The sequence below is a fragment of the Nuphar pumila genome, chromosome 7 (genome assembly GCF_984573655.1).
Source record: "Nuphar pumila chromosome 7, dmNupPumi1.hap1.1, whole genome shotgun sequence".
NCBI classification, from domain to species: Eukaryota; Viridiplantae; Streptophyta; class Magnoliopsida; order Nymphaeales; family Nymphaeaceae; genus Nuphar; species Nuphar pumila.
This window is the reverse complement of record NC_143255.1, coordinates 104,983,605-104,992,324: the sequence shown is the minus strand read 5'-3', so window position 1 is coordinate 104,992,324 and position 8,720 is coordinate 104,983,605. Positions and strand designations below refer to the sequence as shown.

Genomic DNA, 8,720 nt, shown 5'->3' with positions numbered 1-8,720 from the left:
AATGGCGGGCGAGAGAGATGAGATGAAAATGAAAGACGAGATGAGAGAGGTTTCTTCATTAATGGCGGGTGCGCGCGAGAGAGAGAAGAGATGAGAGAGGGAGCGCCTTTTCGTGGCCCGTACGCTTAATTTTTTATTATTTTTATGTTTTCATTCAAAATTGACAGAAAAGTAGAAACTTAAACGGAAGGGTTAGGGGCCATGTGGCATTAATCCAAAACGTATAATGAACGGTCATGATTTTTGCATGAGCAAAAGGCTCATGTTCAGCATGACCTCTTCCGATAAGCACTTATGCATTCATTCCTCTTCTGTGATAGAGGGAGACGCCTCTTCATATCCTCTCGTGGTTAGGGATGGTAGTGGGGCGGGGCGGGGCGGGGGACAAGGTCTCCACCCCCGCCCCGCCTCAAGATTTTATCCTCCAACCCCCACCCCCTCCATCCCCGGCGGGGAATGGATTTTATCCTCCATCCCCGTTTCATGTCCTCCATCCCCGGTTCAAACGGGGACGGGGTGGGGATATTGCGGGAAAAAGTGGTCGGGGCGGGGACGGGACAGGGCGGGGAAAAGTGCACGTCCATCCCCGCCTCCACCCCCGGACGGGGATGGATTTTAACCTTCGTCCCCGCCTCCATCCCCGTTTCATACCCTTCATCCCCGGTCCAAACGGGGCGAGGCGGGGCGGGGGCCCGCTTTCCCGCGGTCCACTGCCATCCCTACTCGTGGTCGTGGGTGGTGTCCCACAACATACCTCGTCCTATCTTCTATCTTCTATGGTGTTTATAATTTCTAAATAAATTTGTGCTCTCTCCCTATCAAACCCTAAAATGTGACTACCCATCTTTAAAACTTCAACACGTGGCAGCAGCCAACAGAACAAGTTTCTTCCCTTCCACCAAAGTCATCGATGCCTCCACTCTCTCTCTCTCTCTCTCTCTCTCTGAATAAACCACCATGGGAGACCCTGTTGGTGAAGATGAGATGGAGGCCTGTAGTGCGCTTTTGGAGCTCTCCTGCTACACAATCTCTGGTTCGAACGCGGGACCACTCCTTCAGCACTGGGGCTCCAAGAGGAAGAGGAGACACCACCCTCTTCTCCCTAACGTCAACCATTTAGACGAAGAGGAGATGGAAGGAAATACGAAGGCCTTCCCTGCTTCTCCAAACGGAACCCAATGGGTAGAACCCATCAGAAGATCCAGAAAAGTCCCCAAGAAGAAGGTGATGTTGGTTCCCCCTTCAAAATCTCTCTCCAAGAAGAATTTCAAATTTTGGAATTTTGAAATATGGCTTAAATCAAGTCGATATGAAATTCAAATCATTGCAATTTGGTCTATCGTGGATAGATTGAATAAAATGGCGTTGTAGTATGCTATTTATCCACGTCAGAGAAACCATTACTGCTTTGGTTTGGAAAACTTTGTTTTTCTTTTTCTTTTTTTTTTCGTTTATTGGTTTTCTGGTTTTTATAATTTTCTAGACTGGCTTTGGTTTGTAGACATTTTGGTCTTCTTTTTTAATTGATTTGTCCAAAGAAAATATGGATTGGGAAAAAGTTTTGCATTTTACAATATTTAATTATTTAAAATGTTCCTGGTTTTTGCAAGACTAAAAGTAGAAAGGTAATAACCCAAAAAAGAAGTTGAACCCTTTTTGTAAAAATCTCTTGTTTTTCGCGTTTTATTTAAATAAAGGACAACCATAGTTCATATTAGTTGATTTTATTGGGCGATCACTTTTTTTTCGTTTTTTGTTTTTTGAGATGCTAATTAAAGGTGGAGAATATGGTTTTTGCAGACCCACAAAGAATTGAAGGAACATGTGGCTCAGTTGTTGGAAGAACAAGCAGAGCTTAAATTGGTACGTGTGTGTGTTTGTGTGTACGTGTGTATGGAAGGGGTGGGTGGTGTCAAAGAGTGGAATGGTTTTCAGTTTATCCAACAATAAAGGAATGTCAACGGTTCTGACATCCTACCCGAATCCAACTCCAAGTAGTCGGATTGGGTAAAGAAACCAAATCTGATTAATAATTGGATCCAGATTTGGTTTAAGATTGCAGGGAAACGATGGATATCCGAATCCATTTGCATGTATTTAACCGGATTTTGGTATTCACCTTTACTGGTCCAAATCTGAATCTGAATCTGAATCCAACTCTAATTAGTCAATATCTGATTAGTCGACTTAGTATTTGGATGCTTCTGACCCAAACTGAAACATTTGCATTCCTACCCAACACAGACCCGAATCCGGCCGGCCCGCGACAAAATGTCTTTTTTTTGTCCGAGAGTGTCCATTCGCCAATGTTCGGTGGGGGGGGCACGGAGCAGTGGTAAACGCCAAATAAGCGTTCATGGAACACACCAATATTGTGTCCCTGAATCCCACGTTTGCATGGGTGCGCTGACATGCGTGGGCCCTGTGTTTGGTGCATCCTGCTGATGGGCACAGACAACGATTCAAACATTCCCAAGTGCATCTGAATTGCAGATGCGCCGGACTGTCCACACACTCCTGCAAACAGGACAGGACACACTGTCCTGCCCTGTGCAATCACCCCAAAAAATGTTTTTTTTTTTGCCTTAGAGCATCCGTCTGCCACTTCTGTGGGGGGCACCGAGCAGTGGCGGACGTCAAATAAGCATCCGCGAATGCGTCACGCATTTGCGTGGGTGTGCGGATGCACTTGGAGCCCGCGGACGGCGATTCAAACACGCACTTATGTAACGAGAGGTGTCATGTTGACTGCAGCACTGTTTAGGTGTCAGCGAAAACTCTAATAGTACTCCTCCCTGCCTACTAGGGGGTGGCAATCGGGTGGGGTTGGCGGGTAGACACGGCGGGTTGGCAGGTCAGCATACCTCAACCTGAACCCGACCTGTTTATTAAACGGGTCGGCTGTGGCAAACATGAACCCGACCCGTTTATTAAACTGGTAACCCACACGACCTGCCAACCCGTTTATAAATGGGTTGGGTCGGGTAAACGGGTTAGCGGTCGGGTTGGCGGGTTGACCCGCCCTCCTAACCCGTTTATTAAACGGGTCAGCTGGGTTGGCGGGTTGGCATACCCCTAACACGAACCCGACCCGTTTAATAAACGGGTTAGGTGGGTCGACAAGCCCAACCCGAACCCGCCTAAGAGGCGGGTTGGCGGGTCGTGTCAGGTTTTGCCACCCCTACTGCCTACCCGTGATGGCTTCCCATTGGCTTCGACCATGCAGCAAGGGACACACACCTTAAGCCAACCAACTCACCAGGTGTGGGGAGCCCTTGTCAGTGACCTACTGCACTGGCCCTTAAATTTGGTATTTACGTGTTGCTTGTTTTATAGGGTATCTTGGAAGCCGGGAGGATCTACGAGGACTTGAGAGCTCAAAATGTAGACCTGAAAGCCAAGGTAAATCAAATGTTCATTTTTTGCTTGTTTGCTCTCTTCTTTTATAACCAATAGAAATCCGCATCATGGTATCCAAATTTAGGTAAAGTTGAATCTATGTCGCAAATATCGTTTGAAAATATCATGATTTTTTCTCAAGATATTTTCAGACACTGATATCGCTCCAAAAATATCATGCTATTTTCAAAATAACGCCTATTTTGAAAATATAACGAGATCCCAATATTTACCCGATAAAACCCACTTTCAATTTTTTACATAATTTATATTTTATATTTTCTGATATTTTCTTGTGATTTTTCTGGAAAAAAATATTTATTTTCATGTGATTTTCCCTCTCTGTGAAAATCATGATTGGGAGATCTGTGATGTTCATTTCAGTTAATGTGATTTTTACGTTAAATGAGTTTAATACAGTTTACTTGATCTAAAATAATAATGCATTTTCTTATTGGATGAAATATCAAATCTGAATCTAGGAGGTCAGCTTTGGATTGGTCCCGTACTCAGGACCATAATTAGCAATACCAGGAAAACAACAAAATTGTCAATTAATAAATAAATGATTAAAAATCTTCTGCATTCAAAAAGATGGATTGAAAAAAGGCATAAAAATGAGTTATGAAAATCAGCAAATCAAAAATGAGTTATGAAAAATCAGCAAATAATATATACAGGCATTTTTATAATGACAAACAAAAGACAAATATATGATATTTTCCCCTTGAAAATCAAATTAGAGAAATCAAATACAGGCCTCAGTGTGATCCAAACTGAGATCTGAGAAAATTTGATCTATATTATCGATTTTCATAAAGGCATTATCTTTTTAATGGTTTAAACATTTTCTCCAATCTAATTGTGGGACTCTGTGCGTGTGTGTGTGTGCCTGATCACATTGGGAGTGGCTCTTGTTATTTTTTAAGAAAACACATTGATTTTTTTTTCATTTTATTACTCGAAGAAACCACATCTATCTGGGATCGAAGGGTATTTAACAAATGTGAATTTAACAAGCTCGAAAATTAGGGATTAACAGGTTGGGTACCCGATCTATGCCGGGCTGGGTCCAATAAATGTTGGGCCTGAGGCCCGTTTAGTAAATGGGCTCGGTCTAGATAGAGGCAAAAATATAATCTCTATGGGGGTCCAACTGAGCCCAGCTTGGCCCGTTTATAGTCATGTTTAAAGGGCCCAACCCAGCCAGCCTGGCACTACAAGAAAAATGCGGATTAGCGACGGACGTTTTTCATTGCTCATCAGTTGCTAACGTGTTTAGCGACGGAAAGCGTCGTCGCGTAATCCACTTTTGAAATATATCATGTTTTTTTCAATGGGCCATATTATATTGAGAAAAACATGATATTTTCAAAATAGAGAAGGTCATAGCTGCTAACCACTTTTCTAGCTAAAGGGTTTTTTTCATGTTTTTCTTAAATCTGACCATACATGTGTGTTCCACATGGTTAATTTACTAGAGATGTCACTTGGATCATGTTTTCTAGATAAAAAAAAATATGATTTTTTAAGCATTGAATATTTATGAAAATCTTAAACTGTTGATTTTTAAATATTATAAAAACCTATTTGCATATCGGAATCGGCTGATCCAATAGTCAATTCCTATAAAATCAAGAACATAGAATAAATCTGTATCCGTATGGTCAGATTTAAGGAAAGCATGCAAAAAACCCTTTTTTAAAAGCCCCGGTTACACTACAACAGAGCAGTAGATTAGCGACGACCACCTTTCGTCGCTAATCCGTCGCTAATCCGTCGCTAACCATGTTAGCGACGGATTAGCGACAACGCGGCGACAGTATGCTTACGTCGCGAATATTTCGACGCTAACTGGCGACGAAATTATTCCGTCGCCAAGTCCGTCGCTAATTGCGACGGAATAACGAGCGCTATATTCCGTCGCCAATCCGCCGGTACTAAACGGCGACCACGGCGTGGCGACGGATTTAATTCCGTCGCTAAGCCGTCGCTAGATTAATATGAATAGCGACGGAATCATCCGTCGCTAATCCGTCGCAAAAACGAAAAAAAATAAAAAAAAATTTATTTAAAAATTAATTACGGAGAACTGTACAATTTATATTTCCTGTACAATTTATATTTCCTGTAAATAAAAAACAAACCACACAAAAAAATTCATATAACAAGTATCTATAATAATTAATCGTTCCACCTTAAAACTAAAAAGTTTAATTATTTACAATTCAACAATTACAATTAGGAAAAATAAAAAAAATAGAACTTCTTCAACACAGTCCTCTAATCATCGCCAAGATTTTGTGCGTCTTCTTGTTCATTGTCTTTATCTGTCCCTTCAGCTCCACTACCCTGATTATCGCTAGCAGCCTACACAAGAAAAGAACAGTCAGTATTGATAAACAAAATATAATGAAATAAATTACACACTATATGTGATTCTATCATGTGCTCATGTGTGATCTAAGGCAATAAAAAAACTCTATATGTGATTCTATCATGCTCATATGTGTGCTAAGGCAGTCAAAAAATTGAATATGTGATTATAGCATGTTCATATGTGTTCTAAGGCATATAAAAAAACTCTATATGTGATTCTACCATGCTCAGATGTGCTTTAAGGCAAGCAAAAAACTATATATGTGATTCGATCATGCTCGTATGTGTGCTAAGGCAGTAAAAAAATTGAATATGTGAATATAGCATGCTCATATGTGCTCTAAGGCAGGCAAAGCCAAAAAATTTATATGTGATTCTATCATAAATGATATATAACATGTTCATATGTGTTCTAAGGCAGTTAAAAAACTCTATATGTTATTATAGCATGTTCATATGTGTGCTAAGGCAGTCAAAAAATAGAATATGTGATTATAATATGCTCATATGTGTTCTTAGGCAGTAAAAAAACTGAATATGTGATTATAGCATGCTTATGTGTTCTAATGCAATCAAAAAAACTTTATATGTGATTCTATCATGCTCATATGTGCTCTAAGACAGACAAAAAGTTAAATATATATATATGTGATTCTATCATGCTCATATGTGTGCTAAGGCAGTAAAAAAATTGAATATGTGATTATAGCATGTTCATATGTGTTCTAAGGCATCTAGAAAAACTCTATATGTGATTCTACCATGCTCAGATGTGCTTTAAGATAGTCAAAAAAACTATATATGTGATTATACCTGAGAGGGACCTGGAATCGAAGATCCCCTATCCTGAACAGCGGCCTTGATCTCATTTCGGAGAAAGGGGGCGACGGTGTATTGGAAGTAGTTATTCAGTGATTCATTAATGATCTCGCGTACATCATCACCGGAAAGAATAGTCGGCTGCTTGGAGCTTATGTCGGCGCAAGAAGTTGGTGAGCCGTAACTGGAAGAACCAATAACTGGTGAAGTGTTCATATTACTCCCAAACCCGAACACGCGACCTTTTTTGGGTTCACCTGCTGCAGTCACCCATGCTGTAGGATCAAATGATGGATGCTGAGTAGCGTCTTCACCATATCGCTCTACCATTTGTTGCTCATATGCCTCCTACAAAATAATGTTTAAAGTATTCATTAATAATTAATGATAACATTATGATGACTTGCATATATATTGCAATGATTATTAATAGAATTAATACATACCGTTGTCGTTCTCGCCTTCTCTGATACGAAGACTCCCGTGGTCTTCCGTTTATGTGTTTCTACAAACACATCCTTATATGGTACACTGCCTCCTTTTTCTGCTTCCTGCGAAGTTAAATGACAAAAGATTTAGTACACAAATTTGCAACTATACTTATAAAATTAATATTATATATTGATGAGTTACCATTTTCTTTAGGTGGCTCCCAAATGTCTTAGATCCACCTGTGTGTAGATGGGCTTCGGGCATCTTCGATCGATTTTGTGAAGCCTTCGCAGAGCGATTTTTAAATGCATCTCCCGCCCACATATCGCACATTTCATCCCAGTAATCTTTCCTGATAGTAATAGGACCATGGCCCTTCCACAGTAATGGATCATCTACTACGCCAGATGCTTTTTTTGCTGCAGTCTTCATAGTGTGCAGCATGTCTGCAAATCGATTGGCAGCCACCTTCTGCCACACCTTCCTTGCATCATTTTCTTCCACCGTAGTTGCAAAGCGATTCGAAGCCTACAAATATTTTCAGAAAGTTAGTAGACATTGCTTAAATAAATTAAATATGAAACACATTAACTATGAGGAACAACTGTATACCATGAATGAGGACCACAATCTGTCTAATACCTCCTTTGGGTACTCTTTCCATTGAGCAACTGGTCCTGGTAGATGTTGAAGAAGTGAATTCCTAATCTCCCGTACTACTTCTTGTGGCTCAAACCTCGTGCTGCACATGAATTGTTACACAGTAAATATCAATATAAAATATTTAAAAGATATGCAATAATTGAAAACAAAATACTTACGGTCGATTATCGATATACACTATTCGAATGAGTCTTCTTGTGCCAGCCTGTGAAGACCCTGTTTCCTGTGTTGGCTGTTGACTTGTGCGATCAACTGGTGTAGGTGGGTCGTATACAGGCGCAACATCATCTGTAAAAAAATACACACCAAGTTCTCAGAATGTGCATTTGAACTAATCAAGCATCTAATTAGTTATATGATATACCTATCACAGGAGCCCGTGAAGATGAAGGTTGAGCCTGGCTACTACTGGATGAGCGACCACTATAACCTCCACGAACCATATTCTAACAAATAACATATGTCATACAATACATTCAAATAATTCACATCAAGTATTACAATGCATTCAAGTCATTCACATCAAGCATTGCAATGCATTCAAATAATTCAAATCATTGACATCAAGTATTGCACTAATTCAAATCATTCGTTAATTGCATAAATTATAATACATTCAGATAAATTACAATGCATTCGAATCATTCGTATCAAGTATTACAATACATTGAAATAAAATTTTTAATCATTCACACCAAGTATTGCAATACAACTCACATCAAGTATTACAATGCATTTAAATAGAGGTTTGTAGTATAAGATTTTTTTCACTAGCTTGAGAATTCTTCCTCGTCACTAGTTTGACTTTCTTCTTCTTCTTCTTCTTCTTCTTCTTCTTCTTCTTCTTCTTCTTCTTCTTCTTCATTGTTTGCCCATCCACTTGGTACATCATTTGGATCACATTCCTCTATGAATGTTTCATCAGCCAATGGAGATATGACATGCATATCATGCGCAACATCGTGACCATAAGCGAAGTCACAGACATCATCTGATTGATAGTAATCACTGTCTTCAGCTAACTCATC

At 40.0% G+C, this 8,720-nt stretch overlaps 1 long non-coding RNA gene across 1 annotated transcript; it reads left to right on the top strand.

The window, feature by feature from the left end:
- The first annotated feature begins 997 nt into the window (after nt 1-997).
- LOC149832754 (uncharacterized) lies at nt 998-3,413 on the top strand. The gene is made up of 3 exons (XR_016433129.1): nt 998-1,224; nt 1,801-1,863; nt 3,337-3,413. It is a non-coding gene; the product is annotated as an uncharacterized LOC149832754 (long non-coding RNA).
- The last annotated feature ends 5,307 nt before the right edge of the window (nt 3,414-8,720 follow it).